Here is an 11,716-nt window from a genome sequence, read left to right on the forward strand (position 1 = left end):
GTGTTGTATGTGTGTGCATGAACATACATAAATCTATTTATATATACATGCTTACATACCTATAGATACACATACATACATAATATATATAAGTGTATGTATCTATAGGTATGTAAGCATGTATACAAAGATTTCATTGAAAGATGTGAGATGAGATCTTCTTAGATTCAAATTCAAAATTACATTGGAAGATGTGAGATTTGGCTTCTCCTCACGCTTGAAGGAGGAGTGGTTATTTTGAATTAGCCCCACCTCCTTTGCCCACGTGGAGGGAGGTGGGGTTGTCCTTAATCCTGTATAGATATAGATATTCAAAATTACATTGGAAGATGTGAGATTTGGCTTCTCCTCACGCTTGAAGGAGGAGTGGTTATTTTGAATTAGCCCCACCTCCTTTGCCCACGTGGAGGGAGGTGGGGTTGTCCTTAATCCTGTATAGATAATTAGTGGGTCTTTTCTACCAGCCGTTATTTAATGCCTGCATTAAGCGGGCATCTCGTTGATTGCCCTTCTCTCTCTCTCTCTCTCTCTCTCTCTCTCCCCTCCCCACCTTAAAAAAGGATCCCATCTTAAACAAAACAAGAAAACTTTTTTTTTATACTTCTCCTCTTTCTCTCCCTTCTTCTCTAAATTTCCCTCATTAAAAAAAGGCTCATTTAAATTTTTCCCAATTATCACAAAACAAAACAAAACCCTCTCTCTCTCTCTCTCTCTCTCTCTCTCTCTCTCTCTCTAGCCTTTCCAAATCATGTGTCGGTGGGCCTTGTCTTAGAGCTACAAACTGTAACTTCCCTATATGGTGCGCTAGCTCATCCATCGTATTCTCACTCTGTTGTCACACTACACCTTTGCCAAAGGGATGAAGGGAGAGCGCTCTATGCTTAGATGAAGGCAACAAGAGAACGGAAGAGGAAAATCTACAATCAAACCTATTCAAGCAAGCATCCATCTAGCATGTGAGAATCTAATACCGTGTAAGCAAGCAAGAAGAGGGAAGAATCAAAGCTCACAAGTAAACTATTGCAAGGGAATGATTGTGTATTGCTTATTGTAAAAAATGACTTATATATAAGTGACTAGTTTTCGCACTAGGCTAACCAAACTTTAAAATGGTCTGGCCTCTATAGCAAGCATATACACAAAGTCCTTATACTTTTCCCATTTGACATTAAGCAAGGCTACTTTATGTGTTCCAGCATCGTCTTATAAAAGATAAGTGCTCATTCGAGTGGGTAAGATGGCAAAGCACCTTACGGTAGGTCGAGCGAGTAAAACCATGGTAACTTACCAAGTGGTCAACATACCCCCTTCCTAATGGTGACCACGTCCTCGTATCACCCAAGTTAGTGGCGAAGCTATTGTTGAGGTGTAAAGGTGTGGATGGTCCAAGATACGCCATAAAGTTGGCGAGGTTAAGTGGTATGATTCAGGACCAATCCACTAGTCGGATGTTTGTAATTGGATGTAGGGCATATTGGTGAGAAGCTTTGGGTCGCCTTGGTAGTAGTTAGCTTGTCATGAAAGGTATAGACTATGTAGAAGCTCTTTATGTAAGGCCTCCTTCTGTTATGGTCTGTTGGGATAGCCTTGGTGGTAGGTAGCTTGTTAAGGTAGCAAGGTACAGGCGATGTAGAAGTTATTTATGTGAGGCCTCTTTCTGTTGTGGAGAAGCGGTCCGCACCCTATGATTAGTGGAATTGTAGCATTATATGGTAGTGATGTGTGTGAACACACTTAGGACCGCCGGGGCACTTTTTCCCTCACTAGGAGGTTTTTTTCCCCGTGCGTATGTACACCCTCTTATCTACTCATTTTGGGGTGTGTACTTATCTTTTGTATCTGGCACACATTTTTTCATTCTATTCTAGTGAGTTTGTGTGCTCTCAAGCTTCTCTATCTTCTTGTGTGTGTGCATTGTTGAAACCCTAACCCTAATTCCAATTAGTATCAGAGCCAGCTTCCTTGACCCTTGATCTAGTAGTCTGCCGCCTCTCTCCTCACGACCCTATTTTTTGTCTCCGATTAAGATACCCTCTTAAGAGAAGAAGGTGTATACTGTAGTGTGTTGTATACAAAGTATACAAAAAATTTTCGGGGTCTGCGGCGCAATTCGGGCGCGTTTTGGGCACTGCAAGGTTTCTAACGTTTTGGAAAGGCGTCATTTTGGATTGGTTCTGCTCAATTTTGGGTGTTTGGGCTGTGTAACGGCAAAGATTTGGTGTGCAGCAACATCTACAGTGTCTTCGACAACATCGGTCATCATACTTTTGCCAGTAACACTATTCTCTACTCTGTGTTATTTTTCAGGTGATTCAATCAGTTGGCAGCCATCCAGGGTTGCATTCAGTGAATACTGAGTACTTGCAGTGCGTTGAAAGATTTTGCATTTGGTAGAAAGTCATGGCTGGCAATAGTGATGTATTCAACATGTTGTCTGCTGAGGACAAACTTGATGGGACTAACTACCCATTGTGGTCCTATATGATGAGCGAGGCATGTACTGGTTGTTAAAGGCCTTTGGAATGTGGTCAGTGGCAGTGAAACTCGTCCTGTTTCACAACTACCAGTGCAACCACGTGTTGCAGGTACATCTGAAGTAGAATCTGACATAGATGTGGCTCCTCCACATGCACCACCAATACCTCCCATTGCTGCTAAAACGAGATGGGATGGAATAGATGCATAGGCACATGCATTGCTTGTACTTTCTGTGAAGCGAAGCATTATTCCTCGTATTCGGTCATGAAAGACTTCAAAATAGGCATGGGATACACTACTGCATTGTACTAGGTGCGCAATGAAGCACGTGTTGCATATATGCGCAAACAGTTGGAGTCTGAGCACATGAATGAGGGAGACTCAATGGACAACTTCTTGACTAAGATCAAAGATTTTAAGGAGCAGCTTACTAATGTGGATGAGATATATCCTGATAGTACATTGGTGCCCATAATTCTCAATGCATTGTCGGATTCTTATCAGAGTTTTGCCTCTACCCTTAGACTCATGTGATGAAGGGAAATCCAAATGCCCTTACATTTGATGAGCTAGTTTCATTACTCTTGTTGCAAGAAGAGCAGTCTAGGCAAAACAGATCTAATATGCGAGTTGGTGACCAAGCTTTTGTTGCCAATCAGAAAGGCAAAGGTAAAGCTTCTTTGCATGGTGGCTATAAGCCAAAACCAGAATCCTCAAGTAAGGATGCATAGAAAGAAGGTGATAAGCCTAAAAAGAAAGGTAAGTGTCACTATTGCAGGAAACCAGGGCACTACATACATGAGTACAAGAAAAGGCTAGAGGAGGAGAAAAGGAAAGAATCGGGCATGGATGTTGCTGATCCATCTGCACCAAGTGCAGAGAAGAAGGAATCTACAAGTTTTGGTAAGATGATTGGACATGGACTGTACATTGCAGTTATGACACTTCTGTTTATGATGTATGCATATCAGTGGTAGAATCGGATGCTTGGTACTTTGATAGTGGTGCTAGTAAGCACATTACTTCACAAAAAGGTTTATTCTCATCTCTGGAATATGTTCCCAAGTGCAGGAACCGTCACATGTGCAAATGGATCCTCATATCATGTCAAAGGAGTTGGTAGAGTTGTGCTCACTGCTGCAAATGGGGGCGCATTTACTCTTTCAAAAGTTTTATATGTGCCAGGCATTAAGATGAACATGTTGTCAGTTTCTACCTTAGCCTTGTTAGGTTTGACGGTCAAATTTGTGGATAACAGATGTACAGTTCATGATAGAAATGATGGTTATTCTATCATCGCCTCAGGTACCTTATTTCATGGCCTATATAAGATGGATGTATTTGAGAAGTTGCAGCATGATGCTTGCGTAGTCTCTACGACTAGTGCTATGAGTGATGTAGAATTATGGCATGCATGATTTGGCCATCTGAATTATGGCAGTTTGTTACGCCTTCAAAGGCATGATATGGTATCTGAGTTGCCAACTCTTGAGACATGCATCGGGCATCATTTTCAAAGGATGGATCTGTGAGAGCTGCTAAGAAATTACAGCTTATACATAATGATGTATGTGGTCCTATGAGGACACCATCTATTGGGGGATATCTCTACTTTGTCACTTTTATTGATGATTACTCCAGATATAGCTGGGTGTATCCATTAAAGTAGAAGTCAAAGGTTTTTATGTGCTTTAAGCACTTCATATCCATGGGGCTGAAAACACGTGAATGTAAAGTTGGCACCCTTCGTTCAAATCGAGGGGGGGAGTATATGTCCAAGGAATTTCATGCATATATGGCTGAAAAAGGCATAAGGCATCAATGTACACTGCTATACACACCTTAGCAAAATGGTGTGGCTAAGAGGAGAACAGGTCTCTCATGGAGATGGCATGATGTACGGTGAAAGCCCAAGATTTACCTCATGGTTTTTGGTTAGAGGCAGCTATGTGCGCAAACTATGTGTTGAACAAATGCCCTACCAAGGCCTTGCAGTCTAAAACTCCTTATGAAGCTTGGCATGGCAGGAAGCCTTATGTGGCTCATTTGCATGTTTTTGGTTGTCTTGCTTATGCTCTTGTGCCTGAGCAACAACACAGTAAGCTTGATGATAAGGCAATTATATGCATATTTGTGGGATGCAGTTCAGAAAGCAAGGAATATAGACTCTACCATCCAACCTCAAAGCGGATTTTGGTAAGTAGAGATGTTGTTTTTGTCAAAAACTCAGTTCAGCCCATGCTTTCATGCAAAAAACAGCAGAATGTATGCTCACAGGACATGTTTGATTTGCTCCTACCTTTATTTAATAGAGGGCAGCCATATGTAGAGCAATTGAATGCTCAACCAAGTACTAAAATTCAGCCTTTGCACGTGCAAAATCAGCCTGCAAATGAGCCTTGAGGTAATTATTAAGGATGTAGTGGATGAAGAGCGAGCAGCCATATAAGAATCTAGGCGTATGCCAAAATGGCTTATGCAGACATTGAGGGATAGCAAGTTGGCAGCTCCTTTACCTAGCAGAACTCGTGCAGGTTCTCATCGTGCAGATTATTCTCATGTGGATCATGTTCTCATTTCTACTTTATAGCACAGGATAATGACCATTGGATGCATGATATGCAGGATGAGTATAACTCTATACTCAAGAATGACACCTGGTATTTGACAAATCTATCTCATGGCAAGAAGGCCATTGGTAGGTTTACAAGTTAAAACGCAAAGCAGATGGTAGCATTGATCGCTACAAGGCCAAACTTGTTGCAAAGGGGTATGCCCAGCAAAAGGGCATTGATTATGATGAGATCTTTGCACCCACATCTTGTATAACTACCATTAGGTGACTCATTTCTTTGGAAGCATATCATGGGTGGAATGTGTATCAGTTGGACATGAAGACTGCATTCTTGAATGGTGATTTACATGAGGAGGTGTATGTATCGCAGCCTCTTGGTTTTGATGTGAAAGGGGAAGAGTCTAAAGTATGCAGGTTGAAAAAGGCTCTTTATGGCCTTAAGCAGGCTCCTAGATTATGATATGAGAAGATTCATGTATACTTGGTTGCAAATGATTTTTGCAACAGTCCAATAGAAAGTACCCTCTATGAGAAGAGGAGTAAGGACACATTTTTGGTCATCGTTCTATATGTTGATGACATGCTGCTCATAGGACCCAATATAGATCAGATTTCAGCCTTTAAGGCTGATTTGCAGTCATTGTTTGAGATGTCAGATTTGGGGCCCTTGCATTATTATTTGGGGATTTAATTTATGCAACGCAATGATGGCATTGTTATGTTGCAGTCTAAATATATACATAAGCTATTGAAGAGGTTTAATCTTGAAGACTATAAACCTGTGGCTACACCTATGGAGACAAGTACTCGACTTAGTCTTCAAGATGCAGGAGACTCTTTTGATGCTATTTTGTATCAGCAGGCTGTTGGATCCGTTCTTTATGTATGCAACACGAGGCCAGATATACAGTATGTGGTCTCACAGTTGAGCAGATTTATGCATAGCCTAGGTACAAAGCATTAGCAAGCTGTCAAGCGGGTTTTTTCGCTATTTGTAGAGCACTCAATATTTTGGATTATTTTATCCAAAAGGGGGTGAGTCACAGCTGCATGCTTTTAGTGATTCAGATTGGGCTGGATGTTATAACACACGAGTGTCCACTAGTGGGTTTTGCTTTCACCTTGGTGATTCATGTATATCATGGCTCAGTAAGAAGCAGCCTATAGTGGCCACTTCCAGTTGTGAAGCTGAGTACAAGGTAGCATTTACAGCTACAGTTGAGTGATTCAGATTGGGCTGGATGTTATGACACACGAGTGTCCACTAGTGGGTTTTGCTTTCGCCTTGGTGATTCATGTATATCATGGCTCAACAAGAAGTAGCCTATAGTGGCCACTTCCAGCTGTGAAGCCAGCATTTACAGTTACAGTTGAGTGATTCAGATTGGGCTGGATGTTATGACACACGAGTGTCCACTAGTGGGTTTTGCTTTCGCCTTGGTGATTCATGTATATCATGGCTCAGCAAGAAGCAGCCTATAGTGGCCACTTCCAGCTCCAAAGCTCAGTACAGGGCAACATTTACAGCTACAGTTGAGTGATTCAGATTGGGCTAGATATATGACACACGAGTGTCCACTAGTGGGTTTTACTTTCACCTTGGTGATTCATGTATATCATGGCTTAGCAAGAAGCAGCCTATAGTGGCCACTTCCAACTGTGAAGCTGAGTACATGGCAGCATTTACAACTACAGTTGAGTGTGTGTGGCTCAGACGTCTTATGGTGGCTGATTTGGGTGTTGGACAGTCATCTAGCACTACGATTTTCACTGACAGGCAGCCAGAGCGCATTAACAGTTGCGAGGAACCCAGTGTTTCATGCTCGCACTAAGCACATTGAGGTGCATTACCACTTTGTCAGGGAAAGACCCTCTGCAAAGCAGAGATCAGCTTGGTCTATGTGCCTACAAGTGACAACATTGGCAGATTTATTCACATGAAGGCTCTTCCTCGTGAAGTTCGAAGCTTTGGGCTTACTACCTTTTCAGGATTGATCGGCCATACCCAGTACATGTTCACATTATCACTCCATGGGGGGATTTGTAGCATTATATGGTAGTGATGTGTGTGAACACACTTAGGACCACCAGGGCACTTTTTCCCTCACTAGGAGGTTTTTCCCCCCTGTGCATATGTACACCCTCTTATCTACTCATTTTGGGGTGTGTACTTATCTTTTGTATCTGGCACACATTTTTTCATTCTATTCTAGTGAGTTTGTGTGCTCTCTATCTTGTGTGTTTGCATTGTTGAAACCCTAACCCTAATTCCAATAGGAATGAGTGCAAGGACTACCATGGAATGATTTGTATGGGTAGATGGTGGTCTGGATCTTCTTGTATCCCTCGAGCTCATAGCATGATGCCTAGAGATTGAGTACATTGACTACTAGGGCAAGGTTATGTTGGTGTTGAATTGGAGTAAAAAAAGTAGAGATTATATGCATTGAAGCTCTTTGGAGGTACATATAAGGTCATACCATGGGTGAGGCTTACACCCACCATGATCCCCCCATCCAAAGATATACATGGAGGGTCGACGTTTTGATGAGGTTATTTGTAGGGGTATATGTTTGTGTGTGCCGTGAGATGCAAGATATGAAAAAAAAATGATGTCCGTAGTGAAATATTTAGGTGACATGCATGGGCAATGGTGTGCCCCTGTGTGTACTCCTGCAAACTGGACTCTTTGATGCTTTCTTCGACATCCCTTTCCTTATGGAGTCAAGATTATTAGATTGTTGATGCACAATAGATGGCTTTCCCCATATCTCCAATGGGCGGCCTCTGTAGCTCAAGGAGGGATTTGGCATTAATAAGCACTGGGGATGGTGAGGTCGAAGAAGAGGCCACGGAAGGTTCTTGCTGATTTGAGGAATGTCTAGGCAATGGATCCTACCATGGGCCATGCTTGTGCCCTCGCCATGGTCCCTCCATTCAAAAACATACTTGGATGGCTGTCGCGACGATGAGGCTCAATGCAAGTGCTTAAGATATTATGGCCTACTAAATGCATCACCCATGTGTGTATATATATTGCAGGTGTTGTGCTTTGGCATTGGGCAAAAGGCGGGCTTGTGTAGAAGATCCTTCTAGTGAGAACTCCAACACACCAATTATTTGTCTACCTTCTTTGACTCTTACACATGGTTGGAGATAGGGAATTGAGTGTTGATGTGTAGAAAGGTTGGCTCATAAGGCGAGTGTTAATAAGGTCGAGTTGTCCATGAGAATGGAAGAATTTAGGACACCCAAAGTATGGTATGTAGATTGGTAAAGCATGAGCTTGGGCATGGCCGAATGGATCCTGGCTCTTTTTAAGCCTCTTTTTGAAGTGTTGGTGGCTCTTTGGCCCGCTTGTTTGAAGCATGGTGATATCGATGGCAGAAAAAAGTGAAGCAATATAGAGCTTACACGGATTTAAAGTAAAATATCGGATTGCTAGAAAATGCCAACCTTGGCATGCAGCTTTGTATTGGCCTCTTGGGCATTTTAGCATGGTTGGAGGAATGTTTTGCACCTTGAAGGGAGATGTGGAGCCCAATTGATTCTTGGGCTTTTGCAAGCTTCGGTTGAATTGCTAGCTCTTCTCCTTGGTTAGGTTCTCATCTCGGTGGAGGTTTCCATGCACCCTCTCTCGCCTTCATTCTCTCTCTCTTTCCTCTTCTCTCTATCTCTTTCCTCTTTCTCTCTTTCTTTCTCCTCTTTCTAATATTTTTTTAAAATAAATAATAGATCATATTTAAAAATTAAGCATTTTAATGGGTTTTTTTGGTAATGATGTGATAATGTGAGCCTACATTATGATGTGGTAATGTGTGATGACGTACATTTTTTTTATAATGATGTGGCAATGCGAGCTTACGTGATGATGTGGCACACATGAGCCTACGTGATGATGTGGTATCTTTTTTAATGACATGCAACGTGAGCCTATGCGATTAAGTGATACTTTTTTTTTGGGTCTCAAGTTTTGTATGTGTGTGGAAATTTCTCCAAGGGAGGGGTGTTTCAAAAATTTGCCAAAAGAACTTTAAAGGGTCCAAGGGGGAGAAAAGTTAGGCCTAAAGGGGGGTAGTTTTAAGAGGGGGACTAAGTGTGCATGCGTTTATGTGTGGGTACACATAAACATATGGGTGCATGTGGGTATGTGTATGTGCTGTGCTTGTATGTGCATGTGCGTGGTTTTTATTTTTGGACGCTTTTAGTTTTGTTTTGGGGTTCAAGTTTACATATGTAAAATGGGGTTTTAAGGTTTCATGTGCTATGCTTGTATGTGCATGTGCGTGGTTTTTATTTTTGGACGCTTTTAGTTTTGTTTTGGGGTTCAAGTTCACATATGTAAAATGGGGTTTCAAGGTTTCATCTTATCGTGTGACATCACTAAGCAAAGGTACAAAGTCACTTGCGCATCCACGATGAAAGCCTTGCATCACAGCCCACTGTCGGCTACTGCGGGTGTGCTTGATTGAGCTTTATCCTGGCGAGTTTTAGTTTGCGGTGTAGTGCACATGGGTGTTCTAGAGTCGTGATGATCTTTTTAAGCCTTAGGGTTACTTGGTGGTGCCACGGAAGTGTGTGCATGGCACACTTTGGGGTTTGATGAAAAGAGAATAGAGGAGACTAGAGGAGACACACACAAACCCCAATTTCTCTCATTAATCCATCTCACACAATGTAGAGAAGCTCCATAGCTAGCTTCATTCTTCTTCACCAAAATCAACACATTCTACAAGTGATAAGTTTACACATAACATAACCTCGTACTAATGTCCATACACACTTGGCCTCGTTGGCACGGCCATTATTGTACTAACATAACCTCGTACTAATGTCCACACACACTTGGCCAGTTGGCAAGGTCAGTATTGTTTACACATCTAATGTTATCCTCCAATTGTCGATGAGCTTGCATTCTCAACACTCCCCCTTAAGCTCACCATGTCCATCCCATGTACTCCAAGTATGTCTTTGAAGTACTCATTTCTCTTTTACCAAGTGATTTGGTAAAGAGATCTATAACCTATTCTTCTATCTTCATATATGTCAAGTCAACCTGTCCATTCAATACCTTCTCCTTGATGAAATGATAATGGACCTCTAGGTGTTTAGTCTTTGCATAATAAACTAAATTACTAAATATTGCTCGTGTTGTCACATAATGTATGACAACTCCTCTATCATGATGCTATCCCAAATCACCAAGTTACCTTTTTAACCATACCACTTCACACGCAACCATAGTTGCTCCTCTAGGCTCTTCCTTTATGCTAGATAAAGCAACCATGGGTTGCTTCTTGCTATTCGAACTCACTGTAGCACTTCCCATGCTAAATGCATACCCACTAGTAGATCTCTTGTCATAAGCACTACTTGCCCAATCTGCCTTTGTGTAACCATACACCATCACATCCTTTCAATGCTCATAAAATAAACCATAATGGGCAGTGGTCTTCACATATCTCATGCTCCTTCTGATAGCATCCAAATGTGGCTTCCTAGGTCTGCATAAACTGACTAACTAGTCCCATTGCATAACATAAATTCGGTCTAGTGATAGTCAAGTAAATCAAGTTGTCGACCATCTTCCTATACATAGTAACATCATCCAACTCATCACATCAAGATCAACCCTTAGTTTTATGTTTTGCTCCAATGGTGTCGCCATAGGTTTGCATCCACTCATGCCATACTTTGCCAATATATTCAAGGCACATTGCCTTTGCACTAACCATATACCATGTGATGTCTTAATAACCTCAATACCAAGAAAGAATCTTAGCTCTCCCAAATCTTTCATGTCAAACTGGCTATTCAAGATGTGTGCACATTGGCAATGTCATTCCCACAATCACCCGTGACTATCAAGTTATCCACATAAATCACAATCATAATCACAACCATAACATTCCACGTTTTCTTCACATATAGTGAAGAATCCTAATTTTTTGCATGAAATCCAATGCTAATGAGATACTTGCTAATTCTATCACTCCATGCACATGGCACTTACTTTAGCCTATATAATGGTTTCGTCAATCTACATACATGTGTAGGAAAATATGGGTGTACATATAAGTGTTTTAGGGTTAGATGCATGTGCAACGGAGCTATGGTGGCTTGAAGATCTTCATTTTTGTGTTTGTGGAGGGAGGTGCATAATGAGAGAGAAAAAGATAACAATGCTCAAGACATATAATTTCACAACTCAATGAATGGTTTTATTGATTGATATTGATGTCTAAAACCCTTCACCAAATACATGCTTTTATAGGCATAGAGCCTTTTCTTTTGACTCAATCAAACTTGGACTCGTGCTTCCCAAGGAAGCTTCCTACACACTTGCATAATATCAAATCTATCCTAAGAGATTACACACACACACACACACACACTCATAAGTGTTGAAATATACAAGTGAATAGGGTGTGTGCGAGAACAAGCCCTTGGTTAGAGGCTGTAAAAGAGAATGTGTAAATGTGAAAGAACCTGTGAAAAGGTGAGAAGAATCTACTGGTTGGGAGAGAATAAAGGGTAGCATGAGAAGATTTAGGAAGTGTGGAGATATTTAGGAAGTGTGGAGATATTCTGGGAAAAGTGAAGAGGTGGAGAGAATCATGGAAAAGAGGTGGAGTGAATCAAGGAGAAATCAGTGGGATTTGA

This window comes from Cibotium barometz, chromosome 2 (genome assembly GCF_041138505.1).
Source record: "Cibotium barometz isolate CiBa-2024 chromosome 2, ASM4113850v1, whole genome shotgun sequence".
Lineage (NCBI taxonomy): Eukaryota > Viridiplantae > Streptophyta > Polypodiopsida > Cyatheales > Cibotiaceae > Cibotium > Cibotium barometz.